Genomic DNA, 13,928 nt, shown 5'->3' with positions numbered 1-13,928 from the left:
CAATTTTTCAACTTGTAAATATGGGGTTAGAAATTTTGGAATAGGCTGATTTTTGGTAAGAAAGATCTTCTAATCGTAGAGATCATCCTCATTAAAAATTAGTCAATTCCAAAACTTCTAACTAATGTAGGACAAAACACGTTTGGTAAAGCGTAAGGTCTCGAACTTTTCCATATATATATATATATATAGGGTGGCGTTCAAGGGCCAACTTTTTAGCAAACTTTTTGGCAAAACATAGGTTAGAGGTTTTGGAATGGGCTGATTTTTGGTGAGGATGATCTCTACGGTGAGGAGATCATCCTCACCAAAAATCAGCCCATTCCAAAACTTCTAACCCATGTTTACAAGTTGAAAAATCGTGGACCGTCCATTTTTTATAAACTATTTTTGATGGGGTTAGAAGTTTTGAAATGGGCTGATTTTTGGTGATGATGATCTCCTCACCGTAGAGATCATCCTCACCAAAAATCAGCCCACTCCAAAACCTCTAACCTATATTTTGAAAAATGTTTTGCCAAAAAGTTTGCTAAAAAGTAGGCCCTTGAACGCCCCCCATGTATATATTAAGAAATAGGAGGAAATAAAGTGCGTTTTGGCTGCAGAACAGCTGTGAAACTCTGATTCACTTAATCCATATAGTAAGAAATAGTAGGAAGTGCACAATGGCTGCACAACAGCCTTCATTCTTGGTTTCTGTGTTTGAGAGTGAGAGAGTATCATTAAGACAGGGACCATCTCTTGTCTGAGAGAGAGAGAGAGAGAGAGAGAGAGAGATGTTAAATGGACAGTTGGTAAATTCAAGAAAAAACACAGTGACAGACAAAAACAGATTAAAATGGACAGAAGTGCGTTATCTGGATTTCCCACACTTATTAGACTAGATGGTCCCTGTCTCTCTCTGTATGTCTCTCAATTCAATTCCCATGCCTTTCCATCTAGCATGCGCATGTTGTGTTATGGTCATTTATTAAAGAGTTGCTATTGCCACACCAATTGTGTGCAATTCTTCGCTGATTTACATAGGAATTGGTGTGACATTAATAAACGTTGATGTGACAATAGTATATATATATATATATATATATATGGGTCCCGTTCGCCACCCTTAGTTTTACCACACACTTTAACAAACGCGTTTTGTCTTACATGGGTTAGAAGTTTCGGAATAAGCTGATTTTTGGTGAGGATGATCTCTATGGTGAGAGATCATCCTCACCAAAAATCAGCTCATTTCAAAACTTCTAACCCCATCAAAATTGATTTACAAAAAATGGACGGTCCACGATTTTTCAATGTGTAAACATGGGGCTAAACATTTCGGAATGGGCTGATTTTTGGGGAGGATGATCTTCTAATCATAAAGATCATCCTCACCAAAAATCAGCTCATTCCAAAACTTCTAACCCATGTAGGACAAAAAACATTTGTTAAAGTGTGTGGTAAAACTTAGGGTGCTGAACATTTCCCTATATATATATATATATATATATATATATATATATATATATATATATATATATATATATATATATATAGGGTCAGGTTCAAGGGCCATATGAGAAAACATATAAGAAAACTTTCGTTTTTCAAAATAAGGGTTAGAGATTTTGGATTGAGCTGATTTTTTGCAAAGATGGTCACTATGATGAGAAGATCATCCTCACAAAAAATCAGCTCAATCAGAAACTTCTAAATCCATCAAAAGTGATTTACAAATTAGTGATAAAAATTGGTAAAAAATCGACGGTCCACATTCTAAATCACTTTTAATGGGGTTAGAAGTTTCAGATTGGGCTGATTTTTTTTTTTTGAATGAGCTTCCCATCATAGAGATCATCCTCACAAAAAATCAGCTCAATCCAAAATTTCTAACCCATATTTTAAAATTATATTAACCGTTGAAAGTTTTCTTATATGTTTTCTCATATGGCCCTTGAACCTGACCCATATATATATTTAATTACATTTTTATCCAATCTCTTACCACTAGATGCTCTTAGTGGTAGTACTTAATTATTTGAGAAATTTAGCAAAATGGAATATTAATTTGGTTTAATTTTCAAAATGGAGTACTATACATATTTTTTAAAACGATGAATAACCGTTCTCAGAATTAAATTTTTTTAATACCAAAATGGCCAAAAAATGAACAGTAAATTGATTGTTTTTTTTTTATACCAAAAATACTTATTTTAAAAAATTTATTCCCATTTTCGGAATTATTCGATTTCCAGTGCATGTTTTCGTAAACTTGCCTAATTATTTTTTGGGGAAATCATTTAACACATCCTATTATAGAATTTTTTTCCCTACTAATTGCCCTCTTAACACATCCTAATATATATATATATATATTACTTTTAACATTAAATAACTATCAACAAGAATTCATTGGTCAAGTCCAAATGAGAGTTATCAAACATGCTGATGTATATATTATTTTAAAATGTTCTTAAAAATGTAGAATTTATAAATTAGATACATAGGAGAATTTGATCATTTATGAGTTTTGGGTTAGATGTCTTGAATTAAAGTCATGGTGTAGCTTCTTTTTTCTGGTTGGTGGTCTACTTAACCCCCCATTAATCTTCAAAAAAAATTAAAGTCATGGTGGGATATTGTTCATCGAATTCTACAACATAGGAATCCCAAGGGAATGTAGGTCCATTTCTAACCCACCGAATTCTAATAAGGATGTATTTGGGGTAAAAGTGAATATGAAAATTTAAAAGTTCAAGCGAGTTGATTTTGGATTGGAAAATGAGTCGTGGTAATCTGATGCCTCCTTTGACATATGCCCCCAATAGAGAGCCATAGATCATTTGCCTCGGGATACACAAGAAAAGATTTATGATTCTTTCTATCCCGAGGCAAATGATCTATGATTCTGTGATGGGGGTGCATGTCAAAGGGGAGTATCAGAAAATCATTATTCTTGGAAAAATTAACTAGTTGGATTGATTACTTACCACCCAGAATTGAGTGTTTCAAGTAATGTTCCAAACAAATTTAGTTTAATTTCTATAGGATTGAAACATTGCATAAGGGAAATTAATGACAATATTGGAAAATCGATTAAACAATCCATTGACTGTCGAATTAGAGGGTTAAAGTGGTTTCATAAATTGAAGAGAGTAGTATCTTCTCTTGGACTCTTTCTAATTAGGTGATAAATTGATGAATTAGGAGTGTGATTTCTCTATAAAAGTGAAGGTCATCCCCTCCTTCTCACAGTTACAAAAAGAAAATAAAATAATAATTATGAGAAAGGTACATAAGGGGTAGTGCCCCCTCAATTTATTCTAATCTTTGACTGCATATTTTAGAATATATTAAGATTTGGAATGATTGGAGTTAAGCAGATTAAGAACAATTCAAATCTCATTACATTTCTATTTTATTCTATCTATTCTATTTCAATCCGAATCTAATTGGGTATGTCCTTTGAACCCATTCTCTAATTATTTTGTTTTAATTTATTATTTGATTGAATGTGGAAGTTCAAGATCTATGTTCATTGAGCATTCAAACCCAACAGTCTCATAAGCAATCATTCTTACCACACAGACGTAGACCCAAGAACAAAGGTTGAATTGTAAATGCTCAAGGAGCAATTTTTGATTCCCAACAACCTATTACTGTGGTTTGTGGAGCTGAATAGTATTGGTCAACAAAGAGATATTGTAAATAAAGTCACGCCTTCATAGTGGAATTGGTGTGACCTGTGGACATACCTCAATCGTGAGGGAATCACGTAAAATCTCTGTGTTTCTTTGTGTGATTGTATTTTATCTTATTTTTATTTTTGGAATCGTTTTCTTAACACCTATTACACGTGCCAAGTAGATCGTGTCGTTCAAGTAAATTAACCCCACCAAAACATAACAACCTCGCACCCTTCAACTGCTCAAAAATAGAATAACTTGCTACATTTCTGACCCCTGACTAGGAGGTCTATACTTGTTGGCCCTTTTTCATAAGAATGTTGTTGGATAATTTGAAACTGTAAGATTAAAAAATAAAAATAATAATAAAGAAAATTGATGGGAAAAATAATTGTATCTCGTGTATGAATTTTTTAAAGTCCATTGACCTAGGAATTGGTGGAGTCATGCTGCCTCAAATAATTTCTAAATTATTTGTTCTAATCTATTTTTTAAAAGATCATCATCGTCATCGAAGAAAAATTCCAAATGTTTGATGTTGAATCAACGAAACTATTCTATTCGTTCATTTAATTACTTGGATATTATTATTTTTGGATGGATAAAAGAAGAAAAGAATAAGCAAAATCTAAAATACTAGTTATACTTGGTTGAATGGGATCTTAAGCCTAAAATACCCTAAAGATTCTTCATACCCAAAAATATATACACTTAATATGAAGCATTTGAGGACTTTTCTTTTGGGGGGAGGGGTTATTTAGATAATGATTTTAATACTAAGCCATCAAAGACTTGATGTTACTTATTAAGAAGACTTGGGACTCTTCTCCTACCAAATACTAGATTTTGTTGATTCAACTTTTCTTTACTATTGGTCTAGAAAGTTTAAATTCATCTCTTATGTGATGTGTATATCAAGAGCAAAATTAATAAAATAATAATTTTTTTGTCTTGTTTTAAAGATGCTAATCTTTTCATACAGATGACCCAAGGTTGTATGTATTTTATAGGGAGAAATCCATATAATTAACATGAGTAGTGCTGGAGTGACCTCGGTGGGGATATCTTAACATGGTGGGGCGCGCATGTTCATATATGTGTTTTACTTGTATCTCGGAGAAAATACATTTACGGGTTTGCACGCGCCACCGCGTCAAGATGTCCCCCCGTGTGTCCGCCACTGAGGTCATTCTAGTATTAATTGATTAATATATATCTAATGAGTAGAATATTAGGATACGTAAAATATTGGTTTGGTTAAATAAATAATTCTATTAAAACCCATTTTAAGTATTACAAATGTGGACCACTTGATTATCATAAAAATGTGCGGACCCTAACAACCTTTTTTAAGTCTTATTAATTTGGCCTCATCTTCACCACCCTTTCTCTGTTTTTCTTTTTGTTCCTTTTTATTGGATATGGTGGGGCTATGCCGTGAATGAACGTTGTATTTGTCAAAGTCTTCATTTCTGCTTTATTTATGCAATTCTTTTTGAGATTTTATATTGTCACACTAACCTTGTTTTAACACACAAAACAATGGAATTAAATGTGGTGCCAAGTGAGGACAAAATTTTATTTATTTTAATGATGGTACATCACTACGCAAAAAAAAAAAGGGTAAATTTGACATCGAATTTACACTATGAGAAAATTAGAAAATTTGACAAGCCACGTCTTACGAATTTTAGAAATTGAATTTCGACAGTTTAGGGGTCAGTAAAGTTTTTTATGTTCCCCAGATTCAACGGCTTAGAGCCATTGAATTTCTCTCATTATCTATTAATTTGACAGGTTCGACCCCATCAAAAAATAAAGAAGAAAAATCGAAATCGTCCATGAAAAATTCATACCTTGGCCTATTGAAATTTTTTTTTTCTGCATCCTTATCTTTATGATGCAGTGGATTTGGGAGCTTATCACATACACATAAGGAGGGAATCACGCAAATAACATGAGAATCCCTCCAATAACAAAATGGGTTGAAAAAGTTGATGCAAAAGTGTTCACTTTTTCACAAAGGGAGCAAATTTATCTCAATCCATATACAAGAAAACAAGATAAGAGTTGTACGACGTAAGGAAATAGTACCAAACTGCATCTCAAATGGCCCCTCAAATTTGCACTTTTGTGTGATAAATGGAACTAATTCCACAGCCATTAATTCTTAATTGTTAGAATCTGATTCTTCTAAAATAGAAGACTCATTCTTTCCTACATTTCCCCCTTAAATTTGGATAATTTCCATAGTCATCATAATCATTGCCAACAACAAAAAATTTAGGGTCGAGAGAATGAATCATATTCTCCCATTCAATTTTATGTAAAATTACATATTATATCTACATCTTATTGAAATCACAATTTTTGGGTCAGCATTATGAATCCTATTTTAATATTTCTATTATGAATTATATCTTTAGAGAAGACATGTTCCTTCATGTATATCTTTTTGTTACTATCTCCATCTATGATTTTTTGTATCTATTTAAATTCATTACTTGTACTTAAGCGTTCTTTTTATGCTCGTGAGATGTTAATATATATTTGTGGGAGAAAGTAACATAAATAAGAACACCAAGGAGCCACAACTTGATTCTTTTACTCATATTAAGAATTTGAATCCAATAGATCAAATAAACAAATCTTATCCTAATTTATAGATCTAATAATTAACTTTTTTTTTTTTGAAATTTCCTTATAGATTTCTTTTCATTTTATAGTGCCAACCTCGATTCCACTAATCTTGGAGATCCTACTTACCATCTCTTGCATATTTATTATAATCTTCCCCAAACCATTTATCTACTTGGATAGTCTTTTGGGTTAATCCTTATTCACATTGCTTGCTTGGTAAGTCGATGAGACCCATTGGATAGAGGGGATTTCATCAAGGAGATGTTCTTTTAGATGGGGTCATCTCTCTTCTTTAGATTCTAAATGTTCTACAACTTCTCTTATTATTCATATCTTAACATATACTTGCAATGGTTCTAAACTTTTATCCTGTGGAGTGAAATTCGAGGGGTTGATGAATGATATTGAAACAAGACTTTTTGCCATTGCAAATTATCAAACGATCTTAATGTTAAAGAATGAAATAACAAAGAGATAAACAAATTAACACACAAGGATTTACATGGTTCGGCAATGTGCTTATGTCCACAAAACAAAATAAGAAACAATCACTATTTTCTCATTAGTTGTGCAATCTGACAGATCTTTATTTATAAATTGAGAGTTGCCATAACATGTAAAACTTTCAAAAATAGGAAATTCTTAAGAAAATACTACACGATTGCCTTTTTATAAAAATAATATTACACTTCTGATACGTATTCTGCGTAATGCAACAGAATGACATTTACACAACATTCAAAATAAAAAATAAACATCTATTATCGAGGACAGACAAGATTAATGCTGGAGTAAATTTCAGTGGGGGACACACAGGGGATATCTTGACGTGGTGGCACACACATACCCATAGATGCATTTTCTATGAGATACGAGTAAAACGCATCTACAGACATATACGCACACTACGTAAAAATTGAAAAATTCGACAGAAAAATTAACAAGTCAAGACCCCACGAATTTTAGAAATTGAATTTTGATGGTGAAAGACTGTCAAAATTCTTGATGTTCCCAGATTTGATAGTTTAGAATTGTCGAATTTTTTCTAATCTTCATTAATTTGCCAATTTTGACTCGTCAAAAAAAAAAATTGACAATTAAAAATTCGACGCCAATTCAACCCTTTGATATGTGATACTACCATTGAGGTAACTCCAACGGGCAGCTCTATGGACTATCTTTGTCCATGATCATCAATGATGACTATCTATCAATGTGTACCTATTAAAATGGTACGAACTTTTGTACACTCACCAGCTTGACCATGTCAACATGCATTTAGTGCATTATTGTCTTTCTTTTTCAGCCAGTTTCACTTGGATGGGACATTGGACTACAGACCTGAACGACCACATCCTTCTCAATTGGGTCATTTTCCCACCAGATGGTAACCTATAACCCTCCGCATGTTCTGCTGAATTTTTGAGATACGGCACATGCTTTGAAATTGATGACATGCCCTCATTGATATCTTCTTTAAGATTAATCAATCAAATGCCCTCATCTTCCAAAAATCCCTTAATTTTTCTTTTTAAAATTTGGTCATTTCTAATTTTGAGAGTAAGTTTTACACTCCTTGACCGGTCTTCTTTAAGATTAATGAAAGATGAGTTAGATGCTCTCGTAACCCTAAGGGATTGGCTCAATGCTAATTTTGGTTAGATAAACAGTTAATGCCCATAGGCCGTGAGTTTGATTATTCAATATGAGCATTAACAAATCACCCACAAGGGTGCACCCTCACTTACTTGTTGCATGTAATGTGCAGGCATTACCCGTGCCCTGGGACTAGGACTTGAACGAGACCATGGTATATAGACTGGGCAAAGCCCATATACAAACCTGGTCTGTTGTTTATAGGGATATTCGATTATCAAAAATAGAAAAAAGGTCAACTGCACTTATATTCAATATCTAGTCAAAATTCGTTGATTTTTCTTCATAAAATCAACTATTTTCAATCTCTGGGATAAAATCTTTTATTCTTAATTTCAATCTTATGTATCTATCTAATTCAATGTTTTAACCTTGAGAACAAGATAAGATTTTTGGAGAAGTGGTAGAGGATGGAATATAAGATTAAAAAGTCAAGGGTTTTCTAATAGAAGTTAAAACGGGAATGGATTGAATAGATTATAAATAATTTATCATATAAGTCAAAGAGTTAAAAAATGATAGATTTTTTGGAGAAAAATGAAGAATTTTTATTAGAAATTGAAGATAAGGGAGTTTAGGTCATTTTTCATTAACTTATGAGAAATGACCGTGATGAGGTCCACAGAGACATATATCATTATATTAGTTTGAAAATATAAAGGGTATTTTCGAGTATTCATCAAACCATGAGGAGGTATCTTTAAATCACCAATATTTATAGGGGTTAAAATTTTGTTTTCTCAATTTAATTTAGACATGGCCACCTGTGGATCACGATTCAGGACATGAAATTATTAAAGCTAACCCATTTAGGGGAAAAATAAAGGTGTGCTGACGTGGAATATCTATATATGGTGGTCCTCAACTTCTCTCAAGCATACACGTGTGGCAGCCGGCAAGGCTGGCCATGGCCACGTGGGAGCTGTGGTCCAATGTGACAAGATCGTTTAAATTATGACACGTGTTTGGACTATAGAAAAACCAGGCTGTTCGGTGGAATTGTGGGGGCCCAATTATTGCAGCTTGCGATTTATGGCTGCAAAAAGCCAAGAAGCTTTGGATGGGCCTTTTTATTTGGGCTGGTTTCCCAAAATTTGAAAACCGGACCGGGCTAGTGGTCCAACTTAAGAAAGTCGGATCAAAACCAATGATACCTAATTCATTGGTTAACTCGGTTCGGAGTTTTCTACTATAAAAGGAACCCGGTTCATATGGGTAGACAAAGAGAATTCGTTTCTTGGCACATATATATAAATGCAAGCATGCAAGTTACAAGTACACTTGTAATGTTGAAAATTTCGAAGAGTGAAACAAACAAACAAACAAAATCTAGATTTCCTTTCCTTTTATATAAATAAATGAGGAAGGAAAGTGAAGAGGCACAAACAAATTTCTCAAGAAAATAAATTATATCTCATTTTTTGGTTTTTCGAATCCAATGAAAAAATTCAAAAAACCAAAATGTTTGGGTTTGCAAATTGTTGGAGAATCTTGGGTTTTGGAGTTGGGCTTAGATTCGGGTGTTGTGCAATTTTGGGGTGTCTATAATTAGCACAAGTCCGTTGTATCAGAAACTTCCTTCACTTCATATTGGTTCCAAATCGAATTTAGTAACAAAATGTGGACTTCAACTAGATTAAGGGATTAGGCACAAGTATTTATATTCTATAGTACAACCGCTCATTGGTATTGCTTAAAAAAAATGAATGAGGATCACTCAATATGAACCAATTTGAAGAAACTTTAGAAGAAAAAAAAAACGTGTGGTATTGTTTGTTTCGTAGACGACGTGAACAAGAAGACATTCTTAAAGGCTCGAAGATGCTCTTTGGCCCACTATGGAGGGGCCAAATCATCTTCCAAAATATTGTATCACCACTTGAGAATTCGATAGAACTCTTAAGCGTGGTTTTAAATCTCGATATCATCCACCAACGAGACGGATAGACAAGTCAAACGTAACGAACAGATTTAAAATCATGGTTCATTTGTCTCATTCTTGAACAAGACGACTCAAACGTATTGGAAAACTCGTCCAAGACAACTCAGTCACGTTCATGAACAAGACGAGACATCAAAACATGTTTTAAAACTGTGCTCTTAAGTTTCTTCACTTCAATCCCAATAGCATTCTCGATGCTCTTACCAATAGCTGGGATTTCGTGAAATGGAACTGCAACGAATCCTTCCAACCATCAAACACCATGAACAAAAATGAGACATGGTTTCTCGAAATTAAAACTATGAATGGGCTCTTCTTCTAAGGCTAGGTTTTGGTAAAGTGAGCCCATGTTTTCAATTAATTCAAGTGTATTTGTATGGGCTCTCCCACCAATTCAATTCATGTTCTCATTTCGTCTTCCTTTCACTTTTTTAGAACTTTCAACTTGAATGTTATTAGTTTTTGTCGCACACGATCATTACATCTCAAGGCATCCTAATTATGCATCACTAGCCCAAGAGGGCTGAAGATGGCGACAAGGGCTAATGTGAGGAAGCTGATGGTGAGAATGGACTCAAATGTGGGAGTTGGGTGTATCAAGAGATTGATCTTGATTTCAGGAAAAGTCGGGGAAGTTGAAAAAACATCGTTAAAACATAGGGAAAAATTTTTAAAAATAATAATAAAAAAATGTATATATGTTCAAAAATATAGAAATATATATTTCATACATTAAATGGTAAAATAATATTAAATAAAATTATAAATTTACAACAATTGAACAAGTAAATGAATAATTACTTGAAAATCAACTCATAGAGTCATACAGCTTGAGAGGATAATTAAAAAAAAAAAAAAATAGAGGAAAAAATTCTTATGAACTTTGAATTTTTTTTTTTTTTTTCATAGTTGAATTTTAATTTTAGGTTTGGGAGCCATCCATTTTCAAAACCTTGGATCAAATCCAAAAGAAATTGTTCTTTGAGTTTTTTTTTTTTAGTTGATCTGACTTTTTTCATATAGAGAGATGTAGTGTAGGATTGCCAATGTGGCAATCCATTTGCGCTCATCGACCCTTGTGTATTTAAAAATGACGCATTGACACATATACGGTTTGTATTTAGCTGACGTGGCAAGGGCACAAAACTGTAGATCTTTTTCCTTGTGTATCCTGAAGAAAAATAGGCATGGTTCTGTGTCTTTGCCACGTCAGTCGCGTACAGATGCTTACGTTTATCACGACTCTTAATACAATTCAAAGTTGTGTGAAAACTAAAGCCACCATCTTGAAAAATGGCAATTTTCACGCTTAGTCACTATTATTCACCTATTTAATTAAAAAAATGTCATTTTCTTCAAAATATCATCGATTTTTTGAAAAAAGACGTGATTTAATCAGCTCGTGAGAATTTCCCGATTTTTTTAAATAAAACAGTGATATTTATCACTACGTATCCCCTTAAAAAAAAAAAAAATTCCAACCATTAAAACATGAAATTCATTTTTCAAGATCTATATTAGAAACATGGGATGTATCCTTGAGTATTGGATTTCATGTTTTAATGGTTGGGATTACATGTTTTTCTGAGTCATTTTCATAAATCTACGTATCTTAATTTGTAAATATATTCATTTTTAATTTTATTTAATTTTTCCCTTAAATTCTTGTACAGTAAATCTTACATAAGGGCGTTGTAAGAGTAACCTCAAGATTGGATGTCATATCACATGTATCAATGCGAAAGTGGATAGGAATTATAAATGCTTTTTCACTTATATCTTGGTTAAATAAATTTTTATTTAAAAAAATCATTAACTTATATCTTTAGTATAATAAATTATAACTAAGCTAAAATTTTAAAAGATAATATGTTAATTTTTTGAAAGGAAAAAAGATTTCTATTGACTTGAAGTACTTTTTTTTCTCGTTCAATCTTGAGAATCAGAAGTGATGTGTACCCATGTTTTTTCACGGTTTCAGTTCCATTAATTTTGGAAATGAACCCAAAATTGACAAGAATCGAAACGGAAACGAACCATTGACACCCTTATCATGATCTATAAGAATATTTAAAATTTTCTAATTAAGAAATGTCAACTAGTTAAAGAATCCTAGGCTACAGTTAAGTAATTCATATTTTTTTATAAGATGATTAAATACTCTCCTAAATTAGGAGATATAATTTTGGGTAATTTAGTAAGACCCCCTTGCAAAATTGGTGATATTTGATTTATCTCTTGTAAAATGCAAGATTATATTTACCCTAATATTCATCAAAGAAAATATTTGTTCTAAAAAGAATTTGAGATTATAAGCCAAATAAATCATTAACATACTATCTACACAGCAATCAATGATAAATGATATTGTAAAGATATTCTCCTTGATTGGCTAGATGCTACTTCTGATTATCCTCACGATAAGATTTGGTGCATTTTTCACTCTTTAAGCATTTTTGGAGAAGTGTTTCTTGCAAAACAAAAGATTCATGATATTCTGACTCAAAAATTATCACTCGGTTGATGTGGGAAATGCACAAAATCATAGATCTTTTTCTTTGGACTACACAAAGAAAAACATCTACTATTCTGTGCACTTGCCACATTGATCGAGTACAGACCGAGTGAAAATTTGCAAGTCGGACTTTCATTAATCAAAACGAATAGTTTAAAAACTATCAATAAATTTCTAAACATTGTAACCAATTAATTAATTGGGCAAAAACACTTCCATCAAAACGAATTATGTTCCCAAACAAGGCCTTATCACTATGTGAAAAAGGCCCATATTTGACGGTCTTCGCCCGTCAAATATTCTCTTGTAGAATTTTTTTTTTTTGACAGCCCTGGACTATCAAATTATTGGAGAATGGACTTAAAAAAAACAAAAAGAAATCCATAGAGTATGACCTTCAAATTTGGAGGTTTAACAAACAATAGCACGGTCCTCTAATTCACCAATCACAATGAACGAAATAATAAAAAAAAAAAATCAGAAAAAGATAAAACAAAAGAAAAATTATAAAACAAGTTCCAAATTAAACTAAATAACCCAAAATTAATATACATGAAAACCTCTTTGTTAAGATCGAAAGTTCTGTCGAAGCTACAAATAACGGACAATAATTAAACTAAATAAGACTAAATGATATTGAAATTACTGGATCGGCAACATCTTTGGTGGAGGTCGGTGTTGTTATCGTTGTAGATTGGGGAATGAACCCTTGTGCTTCACGTGCCGCTTTTTCCTTGACCTTTTTCGCCCTTTCCAACACATCCTCCTGCATGCAGTATTTTATTGCAAGAAACAATAAATCAATCTCTTTGGCAACCAAACCAGGCAGAAGCGACATGGCCAAATCCAATAGTTGGGCCCTGCATTAAGAGGTATAATGCTTAAAAACTTCTAACCCATATTTTGAAAAATGTTTGGCACCAAACTTGGCAAACTTTAGGGTTGTTGAACCGTCCCCTATATATATAGAGGGTGGTTCATGGGACATATGTAAAAACAATGATTTTCAAAATATGGGTTAGAGGTTTTGAGCTGATTTTTTATGAGGATGGTCACTATGATGAGAAGATCATCCTCACAAAATATCAGTTCAAGCTGAAACTTCTTAATCCATCAAAAGTGATTTATAAATTATTGACAAAAATTGGTAAAAATCAACGATCCACATTCTAAATCACTTTTAATGGGATTAGAAGTTTCAAATCGGACTTAATTTTTTTTTCCGGTTGATCTTCCCATCATAAAGATCATCCTCACAAAAAATCAGCTCAATCCGAAACTTCTAACCCATATTTTGAAAATTTATTAACCTTCCCATATATATATATGGGTAGCGTTCAATGGCAAACTTTTTAGCAAACTTTTTGGCAAAACATTTTTCAAAACATGAGTTAGAGGTTTTTGAATGGGCTGATTTTTGGTGAGGATGATCTCTACAGTGAGGAGATCATCCTCACCAAAAATCAGCCCATTCTAAAACTTCTAACCCATGTTTACAAGCTGAAAA

Source organism: Akebia trifoliata, chromosome 4 (genome assembly GCF_017979445.1).
Source record: "Akebia trifoliata isolate Shusen 1 chromosome 4, ASM1797944v1, whole genome shotgun sequence".
Classification (NCBI taxonomy): domain Eukaryota; kingdom Viridiplantae; phylum Streptophyta; class Magnoliopsida; order Ranunculales; family Lardizabalaceae; genus Akebia; species Akebia trifoliata.
The sequence above is the reverse complement of the archived record's forward strand: the minus strand, read 5'-3'. Positions refer to the sequence as shown.